At 49.8% G+C, this 20,606-nt stretch overlaps 1 protein-coding gene across 4 annotated transcripts in view; it reads left to right on the top strand.

Annotated features, from left to right (window-relative positions):
• TRAPPC9 (trafficking protein particle complex subunit 9) overlaps nt 1–20,606 on the top strand; it is a 599,687-nt gene that overhangs the window by 303,910 nt on the left and 275,171 nt on the right. The gene's annotated exons all lie outside the window — the stretch shown is intronic.

Genomic DNA, 20,606 nt, shown 5'->3' with positions numbered 1-20,606 from the left:
GCAGGCTGGGGGGGGGGGGCGATTATATTCTTAGCTGTCCTGAAATGCAGGTGGAAGGTTTTAAATCTCCACGATGCCAAGTGCTAAGTGACAAGGAAAACCGTTGACCTTTGCTTGACGCCACAGAATGCTCACCAACAAAGGCCTTATTTCTGACCCTTTGTGTACTTGATTCTCACAGATCTTCCAGCGTCACTTCCTCTGGGGATCTTGGCCATTTGATGAAACAGAAGTGACTCATACAAGTTGAGATTTCTTAAAGCAGAAGTTAGAGAGGCAACACCATCTGACCAGATGAAAGTGATACCTTTTTGTTCTGCTTGGTTGAGCTTTTGTGTCAGCTGTATTATAAATGTGTGTCCCTGTCATTATAAAGGGGAGAAAGAGGGTAGTGCTGGGTGCGTGGCTCAGGGACAACACCCGTGATTGATGCCAGCAAGCAGAACTGTCATCCTTGGGGCTCTTCCTTTATTCTGCATTTCTCCCTGTGCTGCCCTGGGCCTTATAGCCTTTCTCAGGTGGGCATTCCTTTGCTTCTCTGGGGCTTTCTGGAGGTTAAGGAACTTGCCAGATCCCCATGCCTGGGGAGGATCAGAACCAGGATTTGAGCCAGGACTGGCCTATTCAGAGTGTAAACTCTTGTCAGAGGGGTTTTTGCTGCTTCTGGCTTTTGGCTATCTCAGGCTGAGAAGCTGGACAGTTGCTCGGGGGACCATTGGATAGTTGTGTCCTGCAGGTGTCAGAGCTGAAAGGCCAAGCCGTTGTTGGCTAGACTGCCCATTGGCTGGTGGTTACGAGAGCAGACAGAGAGCGGCTGATCTGGGTTTAGAGCACGGGGCCCTGAGTTTGGGGCTCTGTCTCCTCGTGCCTGGGTAGGACAGATCTCCATGCCTGGATGGACTCCTTGGAAGATGGCACATTCTGGACTCTGAGCTGCTGCTTCCTAACGTGGGTTTAATCCCTGCATCAGATCCCTCTTTGTCCCGTGGTTGAGGCTTTTGTCCAGGTGGCCTTTGGTTCCTTTCCCCACCTACGAAGTTCTTTCCATTCATTCGCCCCCAGCCCAGCCATCCATCCCACGTCCACCACTGAAGCCCGAGACCTCACCTCCATCCAGTGCCGCTGTCCCCCCTCCCTCCGGCCCCTGGGAGGCTGAGGCCTGGGGGTTGACTCTGAGCCGCCAGTTCACAGTTGCTGAGCCTCTGAACATGGAGACAGCCTCTTCCTCCCGGCACTGCACAAGCTGCTGCTATAGAATCCAGCACGCATGCAGTTTTCTTCTGGGTTTTTGTTAAAAAAAAAAAAAAAAAAAAAGAAAGAAAACATGTTAAAATTCCAGAAAACTTTGTACTTTTGCAAGTGACCACGGAGAGAGATTTAAAAGCAAGAAAGCAATGAGGAAGGAAATCCTTTGGAACAGATTCTTCTTGTCTGTAAGCTGATTCCAGGGCAGTTTTTCTTCTTTGAGAGCAATTTCCAATTAAATGGAGATGAACAGCATGCTTTGAAGGCATTTTGTCTCACGGTGCTTCTGCTGCTGTTCCTGGGTTTTGCATGCTTGGTTTCTAATTATTTTAACTCCATGACAAATGCAGGATAAAGTGCTCACTTTTTGGAGGAGAAAAAGGTATTTTTCTGTAACGACCAGTATGCTTATACATGTCAGGCAAATTTTGTTCTCTTCCGAGACTCTCTGGACTTTCACATCTTCCTATGTGTTTTCTGCCTCTCATTTTCCCACATAATTTCTCGGCCTTGGTTACATTTGCCCCACATGTCAACATTTCTAGTCCTTCCACCCCAAGGTCTGGCCCAGCTGCCAGGTCATTCAGGAAGTGTCTCTGGATGTCCAGCAGGAAGGGCTGTCTCCTGGGCCCCGTGTCCTAGCTCTCTTTGTTTACCATGTGATGTCCTGTCTGGGACAGCACTCGTCCCGCTCAAAGGCAGCTCAATGGAAGATAACTAAAAGCACCTTCTCTTGGGGCCAGTCTTGGCCTTGGGGCTGTCAGTCTGTGACTTGTGGGGTCAGTTCCAAGTAGGGGTCCTGTCACACCTACCTTTGTACATTTTTCTGTGAGGGAAAGGAAAAAAATGCCATAGGATAATCTGCCTGATTTTTAGCCTCTCCCATTAAGCTACATATTCCCTAAAAGCAGGCGCTAAGTCCGTCCATCCACCCATCCATGCATTCATTCAGTTGTTCAAGTATTTATTGAGTACCCAATGTTGAGCAAATGAGCCAAGGTGCCTGTCTTCACTGAGCTGTCAGTCTAATGGGGAGATGTTTGTTCAATACACAGATGACTTTGTATTAGATTAGAATATATTTTATGGTTGTATTTTGCATTTTATGTTATATACATGGTCACATACACAAATGTAAGAGTTACAAATTGTGATTGTTGTCCTGATAAATTAGTGATGCCCCTGCAGCCGGGTGGTGCTGTCCCTGAGTTTCCAATGGGCACTGAGGCTTGCAGGAGGAAGGACCTGGTGTGGAGTGAGGATGGACCTAGACTTGGACCCGGGCAGCCTGGAGCCTCTCCGCTACTCTCCCTTTGTTGTCATGTTTTTGATGCGTCATCTTGGTTAAATCCTGGCGTTTTCAGAGAGAAAGCGAGAGAGCATGATGCTCGAGGAAGTTTTTACTCTATAAACTCAGATGGGTAAGGATGAGACCCGTGGATTAGTGTGATTGGAGAGAACCCATTATCTGGGCCACTGATTAGCTGGACCCACGCACAGAGCAGCAGGGGGAAAGTGCGAGATCTTTGAGAGGCTCTTGGGAAGCATCTTTTTTTTTTCCCTCCCCACGATGTTATCAAGGGAACAGTTGCAGACTGTTCTTAGTGATGCACGTTACTATTTTCTGGGCTTCAAACGTTGGGGGTGACATGTCGACTGCCTACTCACCCGCACAACGGGGACATGATAATACCTCCTTTCAGGACTGGCGTGAGGCTCACCTTAATCACTCACGGCAAGTCTGTACAGGAGCAAGCACGTCCCGTTAGCTCTTGGTAGCGCTGTTGCTGTCGTTACCACCGCTGTGCTAAGAGTGGGTGAGCGTACGAGGTTTTACACCTGCATTGTTCAGAATCTGCAACTAGAAAAGGCAGCTAAGGGGAAGGGACTCCCCGTGCCCGTGTCTCTCTTCAAAGGGTGTTTCCCCGTGGCTGCTGCATAGCTTCGGTGAAACTGTGGTACAGCAGGAGGGTCAAAGACACGGGGGCGACACCGGGGCGGGGGTCCCGGGTCACTTCCCTGGCTCGCGGGTACTGTAGGTGCTCACTCCATGTGCAGTTGATGAGGTTGCCGACTGCTCACGTGGTGGCACTGGAAGTGCCTCTGCGGAGCTCAAACTCGACTATCTTTGGCTCCCCAGTCTGTTTCTTCATCTGTGCAATCAACTTGCCCCACAGGATTGCTGCGAGGATTTAATGAGCTAACAGATGTGAAAGTGCTCAGCAGGCATATATCTGGGGCACAGTAGGTGATTAAATTTACAAAAATGTTTATTATGGAAAATTTCAAACATATAGAAAGTAAACAGTAGCATATTGAATCCCCACCTATCCGCTAACCAGCTTCAGTAATTATCGGCCCTCCCTCCGCCATGCTTTGTCATCTCTGTCTCGGAGCCGTGATGGTGATGATGACGGTTGATGGTTGTCAGTTACTTGTCAAGGACGAATTGACGCACATTTAACGCACAGATCTTAACTCTACCGTCTTCACAGATGGAAACATCCTGCTATCTTGTGATCGAAGATGTCCCAGCCTCTCCAGAAAGTTCTCTCAGACTCTTTCTCAGTTACGTGGTGCACCTGAATTAGAGGCCACTTCCGTTGTGCTTTGCCCTGTCCTGTCTGAGAACGGCATATGATAGGAATCGCATTGTACGTACTCTTGGGCTTGGTTTCTGTTGCTCAGTCTAAATGTTCGTGAGACTCACCCACGCCGTGGTTCCTCAGCAGTTCTGTTTATTGCTGGACGACTTTTCCACTGTGTGTTTATCCATTTCCTGTTGGTAGGTGTTGGAGTTGTTTCCGGTTTTCGGCTGTTAGAAATAAAGGTGTAACGAACATTATTACAGAATTGACTTTATGGACATACGGTTTAGTTTCTCCTGGACTCATTGGTAGTGCTGAAATGCTGGTGTTTGTGTAGGAGTGGAATTGATAGCTCGTACATGTGAAGTGTGTATTTAGCTTGATAAGAGACTATTAAAACTGTTTCATCAAACGGTCGCACCATTTTGCATTCCCACTAAGAACGTCTAAGAGCTCCGGTCGTTCTACGTCTTCACCAAAATAGAGTGTCATCAAACTTGAACATTTTAGCTGTGCTAGTGATTATCTTCCCACAGGTTGTAAGTTGTATTTCCCTAGTTCTAATGACAGTGAGCACCTTTTCACCTGCTTAATGACTGTTCATAGATCTTCCTTTCTGAAATGTCTCTTCAAAGCTTCTGTTCATTTTATGGATTGTCTGTCTTTTTATTATTGGGTTGTCAGAGTCCTTTATATATGGTGGATCTGAGTCATTTGTCAGGTACATATATTGTGAATACTTTCTCTTTGTGGCTTGCCTCTTCACTTTTAAAAAAATTAGATTTATTGATATATAATTTACATACAGTAAAACTCATCCTTTTTGTGTATGGATTTGTGAATTTTGACAAAGTCATACATATAACCACTGCCACCAAAATCAAGATACAGAATAGTTCCTTCACCCTCAAAAAATTCCCTCGTGCCCTTTGGCAGGTAACCCAGCTTCTTATGCTGAGTTCTTGGCAGCCACTGACCTGCTCTCTGTTCTCTGGTTTGGTTTTTCCTAAATCTTTCTGAGTATGTGGAGTCAAAGTGTGTAGCCCATTGTGTCAGGCAACAGAATACATTTCAGATTTGCTGCTGCGTCTACTGTAATTTATTCCTTTTGATGGGTGAATGGGATGCCATTGTATGGATGTACTGTAGTTTGCTTAACCATCCTCCAGTTGAAGAACATTTGGTTTGTTTCCAGTTTTTGGTGGTTATGCGTGAAGCTGCTATACACTTTTTCCTGTTTTTTTCTTGGGGAAACACCTAGGCATAGGATTGCCGGGTCAGGGTGAGTGTGTTTTTCCCTGGGTAGCCGCACCATTTTGCATCTCCGCCAGCCCACACTCAGTCTTACTCGTTTGGTTTTCCAGCGAGTCTAGTAGGTGTGTGGTTTCAATCTGTGTTTCCCTGATGACTGGGAATGTTAAATACCTTTTCGTTTGCTTCTTTACCACCAATAAGTCATCGTTGGTAAAAGGTAGGTTGTTGGTTTTATTACTGAGTTTTGAGAGTTTTTGGACATAAAACCTTCATCAGATAGGTGCTTTAAAAAGTTATCTTCCCCTGTCATTTGTCTTTTTATTTTCTTAACATTGTCCTTTTAAGAATACAAGTTTTAAATTTGGATGAAGTACAGTTAATCAGTATTTTTCTTTGACGGGTCATGACTTTGGGGTTGCATCTAATAAACCTTTGCCTGACCCAAGGCAATAAACATTTTCTCCTATTTTCTTCTGAAACTTTACACTTCTAGGTTTTACATTAGGACCATGATTCATTTTGATTTGATTTTTTTTTCCCATTGTGCAAGCTCTGAGTTGAGAATTTACTTATTTATTTTTGGTGTATATATGTCTGGTTGTTCCAGAAACACTTTCCTGACACCACGGAACTGCCTGCTCACCTTTGTTGAAAAGCACCCGCTACACGTTTGTGGTTCTGTTTCTGGGTTCTCTCTTTTGTTCTACTCATTTATGTGTCCCTTTCCCCAGTGCTGCACGATCTTTTTTGTGGCAGCTGTAGAGTAAGTTTGGAAATCCACGCTCCAACTTTCTTCTTTAAAAAGGTTTTTTTTTTTTTTTTTTTTTTTTTTTTTCATTCTCATTCCTTTGCCTTTGCATGTTAATTTTAAAGTTTATATTTATTTATTTGAGACAGAAAGAGAGCACGAGCTGGTGGGGAGCAGAGACAGAGGGAGAAGCAGGCTCCACACTGAGCAGGGAACCCGATGTGGGACTTGATCCCAGGACCCTGGGATCATGACTTGAGCCGAAGGCAGACACTTAACCAACTGAGCCACCCAGGTGTTCCTCCATATTAATTTTAGAATCAATTCACTGATCCCTACCAAATATCCTGTTGGAATTGTGATTGAGATTACTTGAATCTATAGATAATTTTGGAGAAAATTGATGTCTTAACTATATTGAGTCTTTCAGTGAACACAGAACACACTTCTCTCCTTGCTTAGGTCTTTGGCTTATCTCATTAGTGTTCTGCAGTTTTCAGCACCCACACCTGGCATACATTTACATGCTGCATGGTTTGGTGCTATTGTCATCTGTGCATGGAGATAGTTTTCTTTCTAATCTATGTCGTTTGCGTTCTTGCCCTAGTGCACTTGGCACGTCTTCCGTATGCTGTTCAAGGAGAATGGTGCATGTGCGTGTCCTCGCCTTCCTCTTGGTCTTCGGGGAAGCATTTAGTCCTTCACCACTAAGTGGGGTGTTAACTGCTGGGTTTTCACAGATGTCCTTTTTCAGGTTGAGAAAGTTCCCTTCTACTTCTAATTGGCTGAGAATTTTTTTTTTTTTAATGAATGGATATTGAGCTTTAACAAATACTTTTTTTCTGCATCCATTGAGATGATCATATAGTGTTCTCTCATTTTCTGTTCAAATGGTGAATTATTTCGATTAAATAAAAAATTTCAAGCTGGTCTTGCACTCCTGGGATTAGCCCCACTTGGTCATGATGTATTCTGCAGATATCAACTCTGTCAGTATTTACCTGGCACCTGTTGGGGTGCGTTTATAAATGTGCATTGCTGGATTCAATTTGATAATATTTTGTTGAGGGTTTTTGTTTGTTTGCATCTAAGTATGTGAGTCACAGTGGCCTGTGACTTTCTTTTCCTGTGCTGCCTTTCTCGGCTTTGGTCTCAGGCAATCCTCGCATCATAAAACGAGCTGGGAAGTGGATGGTGTGTCTCCCTGCAGCCTCAGCTCTCTGGTGAGAAGGGTTAGGTTTTGTAGACTATGTGTTTTTTCTGGGTGTTAGAAGGGAGCAAGGATCTTGCCAGCTTTTTATATCCTGGGTAGAAGATGGAATTCTTCATCTTCTAGTGGTCTTTTTTTGATGGGAAGTTTTAACTTTGATGTATCTATTTTATCAATGCTTTCTTTTTATGCATAGTTCATTCTTGTTTCTTTTTCCCTGTGTTTTTTTCCGAAAGCCCTATAGTTTTATGACTGCATGTAGATCTAGGGCCTGTCTTAAATGACTTTGTGTAGCGTGTGAGTTAGGAGTTTACATTTATTTTTTTTAAAATTTTTTATTCTGTTATGTTAGTCACCATACAGTACATCCTTAGTTGTTGATGTAGTGTTCCATGATTCATTGTTTGCATGTAACACCCAGTGCTCCATGCAATATGTGCCCTCCTTAATACCCATCACTGGCCTATCCTGATGCCCCACCCCCCTCCCCTCTGAAGCCATCAGTTTGTTTCCCAGAGTCCATAGAGTTTACAGTTATTTTTGCTTGTATGGAATATCCAGTTTTCCCATCCCATTGGTGTCAAGGATTCTCCTTTTGCCATTAAATGGCTTTGCTGCCTTTCCCAACAATCCCAAGTTTGCGTCTGGCTCCATCACTTTCACAGCCGTGTTGGATCAGAAAAGTAGCAGCAGCCACCCAAGCCTCTGTTTCCTCATGTGTCAGTTGGAGAAGAAGAGCTCTTGACCATTTCGGGTGGTTGTGAGGCTCAGTGAGAGCGTGGATCAAGTAGCTGGTGTGGGAGCTGGCCCCGAAGAAGCCCCGTGAGCCTGGGTGACGAGGTGCAGACGCTTGCCGAGGCTCTGCTCGGGGTCAGGGACTCTGTTGGTGTTTCTCCAGCGTGTCTGTCACAGATGCAGGGCTGTGCCCCCTACTTACGTCTCTGCTTCACGACGTAACCGGAGCATGAAGGACAGATGAGGACCTGCTGGTGTGTCTTGAGGCCCCTCTGCCCAGTCTGTGCTAGTCCGTGGACGGCGTGGATCACCATGACTCCGCGGAGAGCCTGCACATGGGTCTGCCTTCGGGGGCTAGCCCTGCTGCTGCGCAGAGTGAGTGGTGAATGGCCTGATCTTTCTGTGCCCCTTACTAGCGTGCTTTGAGAACCTGCTATACTCTTCCGACCGCCATGGCGAATTCCACAGTAAGACCCCACTGTCCCTCCCCTCCAGAAGCTTCTTGTGTAATTATGGAGTAAGGGCATCTGATATCGAATCAGTTTTTTTCTCATTGCGGTTACTAATTGTTGATTATTCAAAGAAAAATCCACATATTCTCATATCTTTGAGTCACCATTATGCGTGTGTGTGCATGTGTGTGTGCGTGTGCGTGCGTGTGCGTGTGTGTGCGCGCGTGCGTGCGTGTGCTTTTTTGCCAGCACTGGACTTAAAATGTGTGGAGACGAGAGTACGAATGTCCCGTTGCCGATGTAAGTGACTATGGCCTCTTAAGAAGGCGACATGTTAATACGTAGAGTCTGTGCTACAGCGACATTGCCGTCTTTTACTTCTTCAAATAATTCAGATGTAGGAAAAAGTATGCATGAAGATGTCCTTCCCAGCTTTGTTTGTGTAAGCAAATGTGAGAACAGCGCCCATCCACATGGAACACTTTTGGCGGCGTGTGGTTTGTTAGGTGATGACGTAGGAGGCACTTGTTAGAGGGTCCGTGTGTGTAAGTGGCCTGTGTGCATCGAGACTCCGTCCGCTCCTAATTTGCGTGCATGTGGACACGGCCCACAGGGCACTCCCCACGGGAGAGCAATGACGAGGTCACTTCAGACCCCCTTATGAGTCCAGTGCTTTATCTATGTCCACCAAAAACCCCCACCCCAACCCTTTTGGTGAATAACATTAACTTTCTAAAGGAACAGACTGAGGCCTAAAACTGTTGGTTTGGCCAGGTTAGGTGGGCTGTGAACCTTGACCCTGGGGTCTGATTTAGAGTCCTGAGCTTTCCGTACCTTATGCTGAGCTGGGGGGGGGGGTGGTAAAATAACAAAATCGGGCTGCATCTTCTTTTTCTTGTATTACGCTTACATTATTTACAAGTTTCATGAGCACAGTGACTTCAGGAGGGGGACCGGAGTGCTCTTTCTTTGTAGGTGTAACTGTGTTCAGAGCTCTGAGCTGGTGGGCACGCCGTGTTTGTGCTGGGACCGGAGTCTGCTGTGGCCACTTGGCTTGTGCGTTTCAGAAAGTCCTTTTTTCAACAATATTTTAAAATCTTGTTTTCCTTCTAGGTGTGTTTTAGCCTTTATTTATTGTGGATAGAAGGGAAATTCAAGGGCAAATTACTTAATATAGCAACGCAGATTAAATAATCCTATTCGCATCGACAGTGGAAAGGTTCATGCATAATTCAGGTAGTTACTACTGATTTGATTTATTAGGCAAAGCGGTATTGCTGTGCCAAATGGAGCGTTGTTTCCAGCAAGGACTGAACAAGCGGCCAGAGCGATGTTGTTTCTGGTAAACTAATTAGGCTTTGATTGCTGCCTGCAAAATACAAATGGACTAATGAAGCCCATTTGATTTAAGAATTTCGTGATACAGGTGATCACCGATTCTTGTTTTATCTGTTGGCCTGGTTTCATTAGGAGGTTGGCTGAGTTTGAATTGCTTTTTTGGGTGAGAAGTCTTGATGATGGAAAGGCCTTTGGAAACGGAAATTATTTAATTCATAATTCAAAACCACCCAGTGAAAGTCTCTTCCGAATATAAAACTTTTGTCACTTGGGTGCCTGCTCAAGGTGGAGGCGACCGTCTTGTCTCCGCAGTCCTGCTGGGTGTTCGGGCCTCTGAGTGTGCTCGGTGTCTGTGACTTGAGGGCTGTGCACAGCCCCTAGAAAACACCACACAGGGCGCACACCTTCGTGCGCTGGCTTCCCTGCTGGGACGGGGCCATCCTCTCTCCAGCTCCTGTGCCACTGCCCTCTGTTTCATACCTGGCTGAAAGGTCACTTCTCCAGGAAGCCTCTCCTACGATCCCATGTGGCCCTGGTCTGTCACTGAGTGCCAGGCACAGCCCTGGACGTGTACAGGTGAATCTGTCGTAATCCTTGCTTGCAGGGAGCTCTGAATCAGAGAAGGCTGACAGTTCCCGTTCCAGGGGATGTGCACACCCTGCCACATGCACACCTAATCCAGGTAAGTGCCAAGCACAGGCAACCTCAAAAATAAATGACGGAACGCATAAACACACGTTTTCTTTCCCTGGTGAGACAGCTCTTCCCTACGTGCCTGCAAATACGCCACCTCGACACTGCGTGGGGCCTGGTTCTTCGCCCTAGGTGGATATAATGCACGTCTCTCTCCTCCTGCCATGGCCCTTCAGAGCTCTGGTGGCACTCAAGCTTTGAATTCTTCCCGTCCTTTGCTCAGCCTTTTCTGTTATCGTGTGGGCTCAGGCCTCTTGATGATCTTGTCCTTCCTCCGTGTGGGCTCTGACCAGTACGTAAAAGCACCTACATGGGAGAGCGAAAACAGAATTCGGGCATTTTATAGCCCCTCCTTCAACGTACATGTGTAGTGTGCTTATCTGTACTGTGACTTGGTGAGGACACGTTCTTCTTTGTATTTCCGCCTTCAAAATGAAGAAATTGGGAAAGATGCCCTCCACATTTGCTTTTAGTTCTTCCCTTTGCTTTGATTTGACCAAAGGCCCAGCCCCGTCCTCACGTCAGCTGATGGTGGACAGCAATTTTCTCCCGGGATCTCAGTTACGTCAGAGCGGCAGAATTGCTAAGACCCAAACTCAACCATTTAAATGCTCAGAAGGTTGCATAGGAAGGAAAGGTTCTTCCCGGGCCATTGCTGTCTGCGTACGACTCCTACCTTCTGTTGAAACAGAGCGTGACGGAGGTGCGTCACAGAGAAGAAGTATGTTTTACACTCTTGAGGTCCTCTCTCCTGTCCTTCCAGATACACTTCCCCAAACACACACCTGGAGCTGGGAAGGGTGCCTGTCCCTTGGTGGCTTGGATTTCATGTGCAGGTGCCTTTCTTTTTCTTACCTGCAAGCGCCCCACAGAAAAGATGGAGCGCCTGCCGCCCGGCGTGCCTGCACCTGGTGCTCTCGGACAGCAGCCGTGACCCTCATCACCGCTCCCTCAGATTCCGTGTTTGCTCACATGTTTGAACTCTCTTTCATTAAGGCTTTTAAAAAAGTAACATAATGGTGGTTGCTTGGCTGTTGGTTTTACATGGGCTCTGCTCGTCATGGGTGCCTGCAATCTGGGGCAAACTCCGTATAATTTGGGGGAATCATTTTCTCAAGGAGACGTTGCATTTTCCCTGTTTTCTGAAACTCCTGAGTCTTGGCGCCGTACATGTCAACTCCACAAGCTCCCTGCTCTTCCGCGGACACCCCTGGGCCTAGCCGGGAATCCCACTCCACACCGAGTCATCGCCTTCCCCCAGAGCTCCCCCATGTTCAGTCTGTCTTCAGCGAGCCCCAGACCTCTCATGGCTAAAGAAATCATTCTGTGAACTCGCCGGGCCATTCGCTGCTCTGGTCCGTCCACCCGTTGGTCAGTGCTGGAGCTCCTCAGAAGAGTCAGACCGTGGGTGGCTGTTTCCCTAAAGCAAGTATTTAGGGATAAGAAGAGTCCTGGACTCCCAGGGGACAACACACAAGTCCGTGATGGTTTTGACTGATGGCAGACACCACACACACGCGTGCATGCCGTGTTCCAAGTGCAGCAGTCTCCAAGCATGGGGGTCAGAGAAAGCCGGGTATGTAGAGGATGGACAGGTAGGAGGGGAAGGGGGTAGATGTGTGAGCTGAAAGTTTCTGCAGTTGTTACCTGCTGTCATTTTAGAGAACAGGGAACCAAGATGGGGAAAGACACAGTGTGTCTCACCCTCCCCAACCCCAGAAGGCAGAACTTTGAAGGATTCCGCCTTCCCGGTCTCCCCAGTCTCCCTAGTCTGAGTTGCTACCCCTGTCAGAAGATCCCTTGATGGCTGCTTTTCACAGGCACATTCAGTTTGAGAAGGAGCCACAAGGTTGGTTATAAAAAAGCAAGGCCAGTAAATAGGTGGCCAGGAACATTCATACACGACGTATTAACATATGTATGTGACGTCTTCGTCTTTATTACGGGAGACGACTGCCTCCTGCTTAATCACCAGCCGTTTCTGTTGCACCAGGTCTTTGCTCATTAGGAGAGATGACAGTTGTGTAAGACGACGGGATCGTTCCTTCCCATCACGGGGAGGATGTCCTGTCACTCGCGGTTCCCCTGGCAAACATCATGCCGGTGGATTCGCATGGGGAGAGGCCTTTCCAGCCGTGGATGCACTGCAGGCACTTCAGACTGTACTACCCTGTCCCCCTTCCATAGCCTGACGTCCAAACCAGTCCCAGAGAAATGCCTTCCATGGACCCTCTTGAGAGGAGGTCAGCTTGGTGCCCAAATGCTTTGACCAAGGTTTGCAAAACTCCAGGGCCGGCACCTGAAGGCCTCTTGTCTCGCAGCTTCCTGCCTGTCCTCTTTGAGCTCCTCCACTTAGGCCTGTGGAGTGTGCGTGGCCTCCCCCCACCTCTCTGTTCTGTTACGACCCTGTGCTGAGCACTGGGGCAACGTGCAGGTACAACGTGGGTCTTCGCGTTCCAGGGGCCCTGCTGCCAGGTGGGCTTAATGAGGGCCATCGTTCCTCCTTGTTTCTGTGAGCCTTTACCTTTCATCTGTTTAAAAATGCTTCCTTGTCCCTCCTGTGTTTTTCTGTCCTCCTTTTTTACCATTAGAATTGAAATCTCCAACTCATGTTACACAGAATTCTAGGTATATATCAGAAAATGTCACTTTGTAAAACAAGAAAAGGTAAAAAGAAAAGCCAACCATTTCACATAATCCATTATTGTGCGAACACAATGACATTCTTTATATTTTTTAGGAAAGGGTCATGTAGGTTAGTGTATAATTGGCATAGGAATTTGTTATTCCTGCCAAATATATCCATTGAGTTGGGAAAATTAATTATTTGACTATGTCACTGTAGGGAGGTGTGCTGTTCTGATGATTAGAGTCGCAAAAACCACACTAGATAAATGGCTAACTGAAATGTAATGACTACACGGAGAAAAGCGAATTAATTTTCCCAGGAAAGTCTTCACTGAGTGACTGCTGTTGCACTGCCATTTGTCTTCAAAAGAGAGCAGGAGTTTGGCTGGTAGGGAAGAAGGACGCGGTGCTCACGGGGCTGTGGGGCATACCTATGGGTGCCGGGTGCGCCCTGTGCTCAGGCCGTAGGACAGTAAGCACACGAGCCCAGCGGGCCTCCATGCACTCCGGCCACTTGGGAGATAGGAGGAGAATCCAGGGGACACCCAGGCCTCCAGGTGGGGCGTATCTCACTCCTGAGAAGTCCAATTCTTCTCCGGGGGCGGAAATCCTTTCAGTTACTGTTAGCTCAACACCTGCTGAGAGAACTTTCCTGTAAACATGTGCACCTAGTAGTCTGAATAGACTCCGGCGTCGTTGTCCTTCCGTATCAGCGTCTGCACTTGCTTGTTCATTCAGCACACATTTCTCGTGGGCCTCTCCGGCCGATAGAGGTAGATATGGAATGGTTGAGGGCCGGAGGGAAGCACGGAGTGGAGCAGCTGTGGGGTGACGTCCCAGCGGGGGCACCACTGAAGCTGCCTCGTGAAAGCCTAAGCACTTCCTAGGTGGGTGTGGGAGGCGAGCACAGGAGGAGAGGCCCCCGTGTGGGGGTGCAGAGGGAAGGAGCCCGCAGGTCTTCCGTTCTTCCTCCGATGTTCATTGAGCGCCTCTGTGTTCCAGGCCCCGTGTGTGCACTTGCTGAGTCCCATGGCGTGCCGGGCTCTACGGGGTGTGTGTTGAGGGCAAGACCGTGAACAGATGAGGTCCCTGACCTCAGGAGGCGAATCTTGTAGTGGGAGAGCAGGCGATAAGCGAACAGAAAAAGTGCTGCGGCAGAGTGCAGGGGTGCTCTGCCGGTGATGAGCGGGGGTTTTGGGAGGCTGGAGGGACGTCTCAGGCAGTGGTGTCAAAGCTGCGCCCTCCAGAGTAAAACGCCGGAAGGCCAGAGGAAGTGGCATAGCAGGGGGGCACAGGCCTCAGGCTGGAGAGAGCATGGCTGGGCACAGGGATTGGGGAGAGCGAGAGGAGGTACAGTGGGAAAGGCAGCAGAGCCAGATGGGCCCGTCCTACCAGGAAGCCACATTCGGTGTTTTGGGTTTATTCCAATTTGGAGATGATGCTACGGTTGATCTTGCTGAGTAACGTGGAGCACCCGGCCAGCTTAGAGGGAATGAGGACATACACAGCCCCCTAATTGTGACGTGCCATGTGCAGGGAAGATGGGGTCCTTCTGTTGGCTTCACGCAGGCGCAGTCAGTGCTCTGGGGGTGCTGGCCCAGTCCAGCCTCTCCCTGCTCTGCCCAGCAGATCCACACTGCACTCTGACTCCCAGGGGCCAGGCTGGCTGGCAGTGTTGGCTTTATCCTCAGGGCAGGAGGGTGAACGCCAGGGACGTAAACGTGGATGGAAGCAGATACTCGGCAGTGGCTTAGCTTGATCTATGATCTCTGAATGTTTAGACTCATGGGACACACATCCTGCTGGGATTCCTGCTCTGCTCCTTGCACATGATAGAAGCGGGTCTGATCTTTAGCAGGTGGTGCTGGGACTGGCCTGGACCCTCAGGGCTTATCGATTTTGGTGCTTAGGACAGAGAGGTACTGAAAGGCCTCCATCGCCTGGCCCAACTGCCTCCCTGTTCTCAGCCCTGCCTGGCTCTCGCTGCCCTCCCATTCACGCTCCTGTTCTATTCAGTTTCACATTTCTCTTGCTTTCTGCTTAGAGCCTGCCCAGTGGCTTCCACTTCCTTTGCCCATCGCAGCCTCCTTCTCCTTGAGAACCTGGCTGAGACACCTGTCTTTGGGGCAGCTTCCCAGACCGCTGGGACCGGCCTCCCCTTTGTGCTTCTGCACAGCACTGCTCTCGTGGTGCTGCCTGGGGCTTCCCTTCCTCCTTGTGTGCCCTGGCGCCCAGGCCGGGGACCAGCGCTCTTCCTGCCCCAGCCCCTCTGTCAGCACCTGCACAGACGAGGTGTCAGAGCTGCAGTCAGAGCTGAAGAGGGGACCAGGAAAGCCACAGAGGAGGATGACACAGGCTGCTGGATGGTCTTGGGAAATGGCCGTCTTCCCATGGGCAGCTTGCCCCTTTCTTAGTGAGGAAGTACTTGGAAATCAGGATTACACCAACCGCCCTGTGAAACCCCACTGTGGGCTTGTTGTTAGGGAAATCTTTCAGCGGCCCCTCAGTGTCTGCAGGTTGGTTTTTCACTTCTAGCCTCACCCTGGATTTGAATTATCTGGGGCTATTTCTTAAATTGCCAGGATCCCATGCAAGACCCATTGAATCCAGACCTGCAGGAGGGAGGGGTCTGTATGGTCTCCCCGGGCAGTTTCAGTGGGACTGAGAATGCTCCCCCCTCCCCGGCCCCATTTCTTGGCCTGGCTGAGCACTGGCGTCACCTGGCTGGCCCGGGGGACCCCTCCCAGAAATATGGGTTCAGGTGATCAGGAGTGTGGCCTGCGTGTGGAGGATGGTAAAAGCTCACAGGTGAGCGTCAGGGCCGAGCAGTTGTTGACAGCCGCGCCCCCATGCTACGACTACTAGAAAATTGGGGAAAAATGATTTAAATAGTGGTTGACAGGTAATAGAACAAAAACAAAAACAGGGACCCAGCACAGCATCCTGACCCCTGAGAGGAGAGAGACAAACGAGGTGAGCCCTAGAGTGCCTTGGCCTTGAGCCAGGCTGTGGAGGGAGAAGGAACTGGAGCACAGCACGGGGTTCTGCTGAGCTGAGGAAGTGGAAGTGGGAGCTGAGGATGGCCGAGCCCCCGAGGAGGATCCAGCAGAGAGAGCGCTCCAGAGTCTGCGTGGGGGTCACCTTGAGCTCACTGCTGAATCCTAAGCCCTGTGTGTGGAGGGAGAGACCCCTGGAAGCCAGGAAAAGAGCTATCAGGTGAGCGTGAGCTGGTCCATTCCAAGAGCTCACGTGCACGTGGCTGGGGAACATTCACGTTCTGTCCAGCCTCAGTGCAGAGACCTCAGTGAGCTCCTGTGGCCTCCTGCGGTAGGCACCATGGAGGGTCACCCCTCAGTAGTAGGCCCAGCCCCAGTCTCAGGGCCAGGCTGCTCTGGACTCACCCTAAAAGAGCTGAAATAGAAGCCTCAAACTGGGCATGCTGGTCCATAAGGACCTTAACAGGTGGGCAAAACCCACCTCAGGCTGGAGCGACACGGAGCGCGCCCCGTCATGTCGGGGGTCAGCTCATCAGAACAGGCTCAGAAATGACATGGAGGGCATGACTTTGAGGCAGTTATTAGGGTTGTGCTCAAGGATTTGATGAAAACTGTAAACATGAAGAAGTAGAAGGAGAACAAAATGAAACTTTGGCTGAAAATATAACTGGAATTGTTTGTAGAATATACGAAGGAATTTTACAATGATAAGACAGCGCAAACTAAAAGTGTGCGAAAATTTGACCAAACGAAGGCAGGTATGAAAGACCAGCACGTGTGTGGAAGGATGGCCAAGGTCGTAAAGATTCAGGGAAGAAAACTCAACACCGGAGTAAACAGTGCTGCACACGCAGTGTGCCAGAGGCCCACGAGGAGCGGGGCCGCCGGGACACATGTGTGGCCGGTGAGCACGCAGAGTGGTGAGCAGCCACTTTGGGGAGCTGTGGGCAGTGTCCTCTAACGTGAAGCAGAGCCCCTGTACAACGAGGCAGTCCCCGGCCTTGGCACTTACCCAAGACAAGTGAAGACTTGGGTCTTCACAAGACTTACAGATGAATGTTCGTTGCAACTTTATTCAGAAGAGCCAAACATTGTGACTAACGTCTGTGTCAAGCAAGAGGGAAGTCAGCAGTGGTGGGATTGCGGACTACTCGGGCCAAGACCGAGGACCAAACCACAGCACGCTCGGAAGCTTGGCGGAGCGGGATTTAAAAGACATTAGGCTGAAGGAACGAAGCCAGACCCAGAAAGTCCATACCGTGTGGTTTCTAGAATAAGCAGACCTGTCTGATAGACAGCAGTGCTCCATTTTGCTGGGGGTGTGGGGCTCTGGGTTGTCAGCACAGGGGCAGGAAGGAACTTTTGGGGGTGATGGGGAAGCTTTGTCTTTTTTGCTGCATCAATTATATAAACGTATGTTTGTCAAAACTCATAGTCCGTATTTAAGTGTCAAATTCAATCTATTGTATAGAAACTATTTTACTGTCGTGGATTTTTAAAAAAAATGACCATGACCGCAACGACCTGTCCAGGAGTTTGGTCTGCAGCAGAGTGAGAGAGTTGGAGAGCTACTGCATGCGAGGCCCTTCCGAACGTGGCCTCTGCCTGCCCTTCCATCTCCGCTCCAAACTCCTTGTCCACTGTCACTCTTTCTGCCCTGGCCAGAAGCCCACATGGGATGCCGTGCAGCTCCACGGTGACCCACCGCCGTCCTGGCCGTTGCCACCAGGGCCCTTCCTGCCTTGTCTCTGTGGTCTCTCCTGCACCAGGGGGCCGGGTGGGGCTGGGCCCTGCGTCTCCTCGCCCACCCGAGGTGTCTGGAGAGACGGAGAGGCTGCTCGAGTGGGTGAGTCGTGCAGGAAGTCCGTGCTGGGGCTTGAAGAGATGAGGATGGCATCCGAAGCAGGTGAAGAGGAAGGACAGGGAAGGGGCTTCAAGGACACATCCTCAGCGGATTCATATTCTCACTCACAGGCTCTTGGGTCGACACCATGCCCTGGGAATGCTGGCAGGGAGGGCATTTTGGAAGCAGCTGCCAAAGTGACACCACACCCCACGCCTGCACCTGATATATTAAAGATTCTCAGAAGTGGCAGGAGAAAGGAAATTAATTTTCCGTCCTCACTGACTGATTTTGATCTCAGCTCATTTAAGGGCTGACCCAAGATTCTTCTACAGCCAAGCCGGGGACAGTACCCCAGAAATTAGGAGCAGTCACGCCCTGGGAGCTGTCACATTTGCCGCGAGCTTCCTGTATGTATTGTGCTTAGAAAGACAAAAGCTTACGTGCAGTGCTGGCCACTGTCTCGTGGATGTGGCCGCTCTGCGAGGCGTGCCACCGGCTGGAGCGCAGCGTATCTGCCGGCCTGCACCCATCAGCCTGCGGTTTGCTGAGCTCTTCCTGGGAGCCCGGCCAGCACTGCCACACCCACACATTTGCTCTCCCCTCTGATGGGACACTGCCAGACAGCACTATACCCCCCTCTTCTCCACAAGGGGGAAACTGAGGCCAGAAAGGTGGAGAAGCTTGCCTCCACTCTGCATCCTTGTAGTGGATAGGTGGTGGAGCCCTCAGGGTCCTGCTGACCGCCTCTGGGGCAGGTCTTCTCATTGCATTTAAGCAATGGTGCTGCTTGCTTTTCTTTGCTTTTTCTGACCCAACCTCCTGCTTGAAATGGTGGTGTTAGCTAAGAGCATTTCAAGGAACTGCTTGGAAGGTAGCCTTTTTTTGTAAGAGCGTTCTTGCAGGCTGAATGGTGGGATCTAGATGTGAACACCAGCAGTCTGGTGTTGTGTGTGTCTTTAGAAGAAGTGACGTGACATGGGGACAGAGATGGCCTTGGTCAGACAGAGGTGGTTTCCAATTCCAGGGGCAGGGACTTTGGTGCCTTGACCTTTTCAAGTCTCTGTTCTTATGTGAAAGGCAAATAGAATGACCATCTTGTGAGGCTTTGTGTATGGAAACTTCTAGCAGGATGGGAGACGTCATGTCACCAAACACTCAAATGATGGTGTCCTTGTCAGCTCTGCTTTGCCCCAGACCCAGCCTTGATGTTCTCCATGATCCCAGGGGTCTCAGTGTTCGGAGTCTGGAGTGTAGGGGAGCCCCATGTCACTGTGGAGTGAACGCCCCTCTCTAGTCCCCTTCCTCACTACATGTGAGCGGGCATCAGTGCTCCCAGGCAGGAGAGAAGAGGCCTCCACAATTCCCTTTTGGGGTGACAACCTGGAGGCGAGGGGTCCTTAGATGACCCAGATGGCACATGTGGGCCCCAGGTGGGACATCGGGTTCTCAGGCCTGCTTGGAGGCCTGTGTCTGTTCCCAGCAGCCTCTCTGGTCTCTGCTGCCCCTCTTGGGGCCTGGCCTGGCCTGAGAAGGTGCTCCCAGAGCTTCCTTCCTGAGGGCCGTGCAGTCACAGTCCAGGCTTCACGACGGCTACGTGTATGGCTGTCCTTCATGCCTCGGATGGAGCCGACCTGTGCAGCTGTAGAGGCTGGACCTCACCGTTCCTCAGTGGGAGTGCTGGTGTGTGCCAGCCACGCTATCTGGGGGAGTACCTCCTCCCCGCTCCTCTGCACCGTGACCTGCCACTTCCTACCTGTGGGGCCTTAGCTCCCCTCTGCCTCAGCTTCCTAATCTGTAAAGTGGGAATACTGCCCGTGACCGTGGGTAGGTGTGAATGAGCATGTCTGGAAACCGTGGTGAGTGTGGTGTCCTCCACCAAGTGCTCAGTAAATGTTACCTACTGCTGTGGCTGTCCCTCACTTGCCATGAGAAATCGGCTAACTTTTAAATAACTTTTATCTTAATTGTTTAACTCTTGAAATAGTTTCAGATTGACAAAGAGGCAGAAAGAGTTGAAAGAATTTCTGCCTACCCTCCCGCTGGCTCCTCCAAATGTGAATGTCTTCTGTACCCACAGTGGAATGATTAATAGGGAATTAACATTGATGCAGGACTACGGGTTTTACTCCAGTTTGCCTGTAATTTTCCTTTGCTGGCGGTCACTGTCTGGGTCAGGAGCCAAGCCAGGACTGCACAGCGCGTCAGGCTCACAGGTCTCCTCCATCCCCTTCGCTCCGGGACAGACCCTCTGTCTTTGTCTTTCACGGTCTTGACAGCAGCAGAGGACTGGCTGGTTTTTTTAGAATGTCCTTCAATTTGGGTTTGTCTGATACTTGCTGGTGATTCAAGGGAGGTTAGGCGTTTTCGGCAGGAGTAGCTCTGAGGGATGTGGGCCAGCACGAGGCACGTGGTGTCCTTCCGGCTCATTCCTGGTGATGGCGACCTTGATCCTGTGGTTCAGAAGGTACTAGTTTTCATTTTGCAGGAGTAACCGCAGTGGGAGGTGTGCAGAGACTGTGTAGATGGCTGCTTTTCGTCTCCCCGCCAGCGCGCGCCCCGTGGACAGTCCTCTGCCTTCAGTGGTTGTGACCGAGGATTTGCCAAATGGTAGTTTGCCTATTTCCACCCTTCCTCCTACCTGCATCAGTGGGGATTCTTCTGTAGGAACGGGTCGTCCCTCCTCCATCTGCTTGCTGTCAGTAGGAGGTCACGGAGCTCGGTTCTATTCTGAGGGCTAGAACCCCTTACTGCTATTACTTATTGGGCAGATTCGCTCAGACTGGACTGTTGTACTTTCCGCACGTTTGAAGAGGTTTTCCTACATTCCTCCTCCTCCCAGACTCCCCCCCCCCCCCCCCTCAGCCTGCCCCCCA

This window comes from Ursus maritimus, unplaced genomic scaffold (assembly GCF_017311325.1).
Source record: "Ursus maritimus isolate PB19 unplaced genomic scaffold, ASM1731132v1 scaffold_9, whole genome shotgun sequence".
Taxonomy (NCBI): Eukaryota; Metazoa; Chordata; class Mammalia; order Carnivora; family Ursidae; genus Ursus; species Ursus maritimus.
The sequence above is the reverse complement of the archived record's forward strand: the minus strand, read 5'-3'. Positions and strand labels throughout refer to the sequence as shown.